General features: G+C 33.9%; 1 pseudogene; it reads right to left on the bottom strand.

Annotated features, from left to right (window-relative positions):
* Nucleotides 1–1374: 1374 nt before the first annotated feature.
* LOC132724052 (uncharacterized) lies at nucleotides 1375–4973 on the bottom strand (annotated as a pseudogene).
* Nucleotides 4974–5671: the final 698 nt, after the last annotated feature.

Genomic DNA, 5671 nt, shown 5'->3' on the forward strand with positions numbered 1-5671 from the left:
CAGAAATCATAACGGGTATCAACAATAGAGGCCTTTATCCCTTTTCTCTTATCAACATTACTGGTTTCCTAGCATTGGCCGACCCTAAATCGCACTTTATAACAAATGAAATAAAGCTCTGTCTACGGAAGAGTATTTAACTTTGATAAAACAAACTTAGGTACCTGTGCAGCATAACCATGTTTTCAATTTTACTTTCAAATGGAATTTAACCTTTAACTAGTGTTAAGATGATTTTATCAAAGAACTATATAGGCCTTTCCATCTTTTCTGTGTCGTCTTTATTGTTCAAAGGTACTGATTACCTGGAATAGGGTTCAGTCATTGCACATTGACATTAAAACTATAATTTCCCATGTGTTGCTTATTATAAAATGTCGCAAGTTCTCTAATGTAACTTTTAACAATAGGAAAAAATAAAAACATATAAATCGGTGTAATATTAAAGACATATACACCCAAATGAAGTTCAAATAAGAAATGCCTGAAAATTTGCACAGATACCCTTTAAACTATAATGAACACATTGAACCAAAGATATTTATATGTTACCATACTATTTTCTTTTATATTTGCCTTTAAAGTAAGGGTATATGACCGGTTTACAGACAATTTTACAGGCAAAATCTTATTTTCTATGGTGATTTCCCAAAATGCACATAATTCTTTTGCAATCTTTTTCTTTTACATTAAACATTATGTTTTCAATAAATATGTGTATATTAGACAAAAAATAAATAAAAAAATAACTGTTTTAACTTTATTAACATTTTGTTGTACAAAATAAAACTTATAACTTACTAAATTTTATTATGGAATTTTCGAATATTTTGGCATCTTTTCACAGAAAAGATGACTTTTTATGAAAACTACAAATAGGAAACATACCAAATTTGGCCATAAGTTAGATAAATACATAAGCAACAAGAAAATGTACAGAAAACACTGTGTCACCATTAAAAGTTTTGAAATATTTGATATCTTGTATGTATACCCCTTACGAATTTTTCAGTCACAGACTCACTTTTAGTCACTAGAAATACCACTCAGTAATTTCCATAAGTATTATATCAGTTTAACACTGTATATATGGTCTCTTTGATTTCTTCATAACAATATACATATTTACAATTTTATCTATTGTCAAGTTTGTTCAGAAATAAAATGATCTGTCAAAGAATCTAGCACTCTTTTGCATGATGTTACTCGTGTAACACCACCTTTTTTTCACCCAAAAGTTGTTTCAGGCCATTTTTTCCATCCTTGAGAAAAACTGCCACTAAATGTTTGTATTCAAGTCCAGAACATGCAATTTTAGTAATCATCTGCTTTGACAGAACTTTCTTTGTAGCCAGGGATTCCATTGTTTTTTCATTACACTCGGTCACTTCCTTGTAAGTCAAGTTTTGGAAATTCCATACTGTTGAGAAAACTTGATTTTATGATCTGATTATGTGACACATTGGAAAAAGTATATAATTCTTGCAGACTCAGAACATCATCAAGGGCATTATGAGCACAGTACTTTTTATTCAGTAATGTTTCATATAAGAACTGTTGTCTGTAGTTTTCCATACCAGGATGAATTTCCTTGAAAATTGGTAGCGTATCTACACCTCCTAAACATGCATTGGTAAATTCAGCTTCCATATTTACTGCTCGAAATGCCATCAGTAGTCTAGGAAAATCAAATCGTTTCAGATTGTGTCCGATTAACACTACTGGTCCTATATCTTTGCACCAGTTTAGGAAACGAATTAAAGCTTCTTTCAGTGGTATTGCTGGGACAGGGGACCCATGTAAAAAAAGAAACACCCCACTTGCTGTAAGTCCGGTAATTCTGGATGATGATGGCGCTATTGGTTTCCTTGGAAGAATGTATTGTTCAAATGTTTTTATCTTTATAACAAGCTGCTATTTGTAATATGTCTGTGTCTTTAGCAAGAGAGCTGTTTCTATATCAAAAAACACAACATTTTCAGCTGAGGTAATTGGGGATAACTCTGGTGGCTGAGAGTATGTTGGAATTGAGGTGTCGTCTGCATGGTGGGAGATGGCCACTGCTGTCTTATATGTAGTACCTTCTTTCTTTTCTTTCTTGCCAAGATCCAACTTTTCTTTGATTTCCTTTGTAATTTTCTAAGTTTATTTTCTTTTTTTATTACTGTATATCAGCTGACGTTTTCTTTCAGTGTCCCTTGACATAGCCTCTTTCAAGTACACCTTTCGGGTGATATTCCTAAATTGGCATATATTCTACTCACGTAGGCATTACCCAAGTTTTTTTGAGCGACAGCACATCCAACACGAGACAAGAGGTTACTAGTAGCTGAAAAGTGACACCTTCTTAGGTGCTTTGGAGGCCACCATATTATTGAAAGATTCTACATCCTTTGTCGAACCGCCAGGTGCAATTTTTTCACAGTTTTGGCTGAATGATTTGAACACAGCATCCAAGTCTTTTCTCAGGTCCTCACCAGATAAGTCTTTTGATAATGTGTTATGTGTGTAACTGTCTGGATTATTTTGGAAGCCACACCACTCACCACACATGGAATGATTACCAAAAAGCATGGGGGACAATCTGTTCTATCTGCGATTTACATGCCGATGAGTCTCCTTTCGTTTGAGCAAGAGCGTAGTTAAAACATTTCTTGAGGTAAGCTATCACATTGTTTGTTAAAATTCTGTGCTTTTTCTGAAGTAGGAAGAGGCTATTTGTTAAATGTTTAGTGGTATGGTTGACATCACTCCATTTGTTTACAGTATGGTTTATGTCTTGTCTAATTCTGGCCATAGTTGTTGTATCATCATCCATAATTATTGTTGATACTTTGACACCTTGTTTTTCAATAGATTTGATAAGGTTTACTCCAACATCTGATTCCATTGCTTTTGCGCTACCAGACCAAATTTTTAGTACAGTTATGAGGTGGGACATTCTCTTTATTTCCATTTACGTCACGGGTACAAATTCTACAGTCTGACTGTCTCACACCAAAAGCACATATTTTTCCTGTGTTGTTCCCTATGAGGGTCCCAACACCTGACTTACTGTCATATGAATCGACCACTACCTCGTTTCTGCCATCCCATGTCATATTTTTAAAAATTCCTTCTTTATTTGTAGGATCTGATGCTTCGTCATCTCCTCCAGAAAATGTTGGGCTGAAATGAAATGATAATAAAAATGGTTATGGCATTTAGAGACAAGACTAACATGTAACAAATCTGCTTGACAATTATCAATACTAGATGGTAGAATGTGACTATGATATTAAAACATGCCTATGATTTCAAAGCAATATTTCAAAAGGTTGAAAAGGCAAGATGAAAATATAAACAAAAGAAACAACAATGAATAAACAATGTTGGCTATTTGCTTGAAAAATTATCAAACTAACCAATAGCATACTGGGTTTCATTCACAGCATATTATATAAAATACTCAATGTGGAATATAATGTTATCTAGCCATTCACTGTCTTCATTATGTGCTCAAAATTTTTCACACTTCAAATACAAGAGTTAAAATTGGTGTTTTTATCTATATAGGGTAAAATATGTTTGGTTTTTCAGATTACGCCACATATCAGAGTGAGAAAAATAACCTTATTTTCACTTCCGGACAATGCTTACTTCTTAGTGTGATGCTTATTCCTTAACACAAATAAGTCTAATAATGTTTTTATTCTCTATAGATCTATAGATTCTAAATCAATAAAATATAAGCCGTGCCATGACAAAACCAACATAATGGGTTTGAGACCAGCATGGATCCAGACCAGCCTGCACTTGCTAACCCTGTTACAAGTAGAGAAACTGATAGCGAACAGCATGGATCCTGATCAGACTGCGCGGATGCGCAGGCTGGTCTGGATCCATGCTGGTCGTAAACGCACTATGTTTGTTTTGTCATGACACGGCTCATATGTTTTATTTATTAAAACTGACCTATTGATTTGTACTTCTTCTTGAAGAACTGCTGAGCATGATTCATTAGCGACATCTTGTATATGTGGATGAATTTCAGCTTCCCGTCTGGTCATGGCTGAGTGATGAAGGCCTCTTACTTCCATAGTTGACATTAAACTATTCATTTGCCTGTATGTCAAGCCAGAATGGATTATACCTAAAAAACAAACAAAAATGTGTGATTTAGAAATTAGAAAATCATCTATGTAACAATATTATAAGATCATGTAATAAGCCAATTTGTTTTACAATGTAATTTTAATCTTTGAGGAATTAAATGCTAGAAAATAGTCATAAACTAGAATACTACCATATTAAAAGTAGCACCGGGGAATTGCACATAATAAAGTACATAGCCGTACATTGTTGTAATTGTATTTCAAGCAAATACTCTTGGCAAAAGTCTGGGGTGTACGGAAATTACCAAAAAAAATAATTTGTGAATAATTTGATTATTTAAAGTGGGGAGGAGTGTAGTGCATGTAATAAAAAATTAATTAAAGTCATTTTCAACATCTAATTGTTGGATTAACCTTCAGCAACATGGTTTGGTATGCATCTAATAAATGAGGGGCCTCTGGTTTACCTCAAATTTGTATCCAAGTCATGAATGAATAATCTGTTTATAGAATAGAAGTGTTTCTACAATTCGCTTTGATGTACATAATACCTAATTAGTGACTTGATCACAGTACCGATTGAGTTTTACTGTACCGCACATTTTTGTTTTATAAATTATATGGACATAGACAAAATTGTGTGCTTGTAAATTAAGTAAAACTGTTAAAGATATCAACATATCACATAAATTCTTTCCAATAAAAACTTATATACATTTTACTGCTATCAAAAATATTTTATGAGATAATATTATATATACCTAATACAGCTTTTGTATTGATGTCATACACAGGCATCCCTCGTTTTGACTTGCCAAGTGGACGATGGCTTTTTTCCTGTTGAAATCTTATTCAATATACCACATTCACATGAGATATACAGGATACTGGCATATCCAACCCGTTGTTCCTTGTAAATATTGAATAGATGTAGCGGCTTTGAACAGTTATTGCAACTTTTGAGTTGATCAGCAAGGAATTTCAACTCGACAATTCTGCGACCAATACCCCACCCACTTTCTGTTTCAACTTGACTGTCATTCTCAAAGGTAGAATCGCTGTTTTCTGACAAATTCGGCTTAGTTGACATTTGCTGAGAATAAATTCTCCAATCTTGCACGCTTTACCAGCTTTTCATAAACTTGCCTTTCCACCGTCTTTTCATATTTTTCTGTGTTTTTTTTCAACGGCAAATTCTAAGCGGAAGTAAAACCGGAATGCGTAGGGGAAGTAAACTCAGTGATAAAAAAACCAGTTATTTTTTCAAACGCGGTTATCTTTCTTAGTGCCAATGTTTCTGATACGCCAGATGTCGCATTAATTCTGCGAGTATGTCTTTAAACTGCCGTGTTAGATAGAAAACAAATATCTCTCTGATTTGCTGAAGTAACATGCATGTAGATACCCTACTAGGAAAAAATAACCTCCTCTGGATGAAAATGATAAAGGGCCGGAAAACTGCTAGAGGCCAGAAACTGCTAGGAAACCAATAACGGGTTCAAACTTGATACTGTTGAATATTTAATTATACATGTACAGGGTCTTAGTCAGGAATATCTGAAGGCATGTTGCAATAT

The sequence above is a fragment of the Ruditapes philippinarum genome, unplaced genomic scaffold (assembly GCF_026571515.1).
Source record: "Ruditapes philippinarum isolate M1 unplaced genomic scaffold, ASM2657151v2 ctg21411_1_1_1_1, whole genome shotgun sequence".
NCBI classification, from domain to species: Eukaryota; Metazoa; Mollusca; class Bivalvia; order Venerida; family Veneridae; genus Ruditapes; species Ruditapes philippinarum.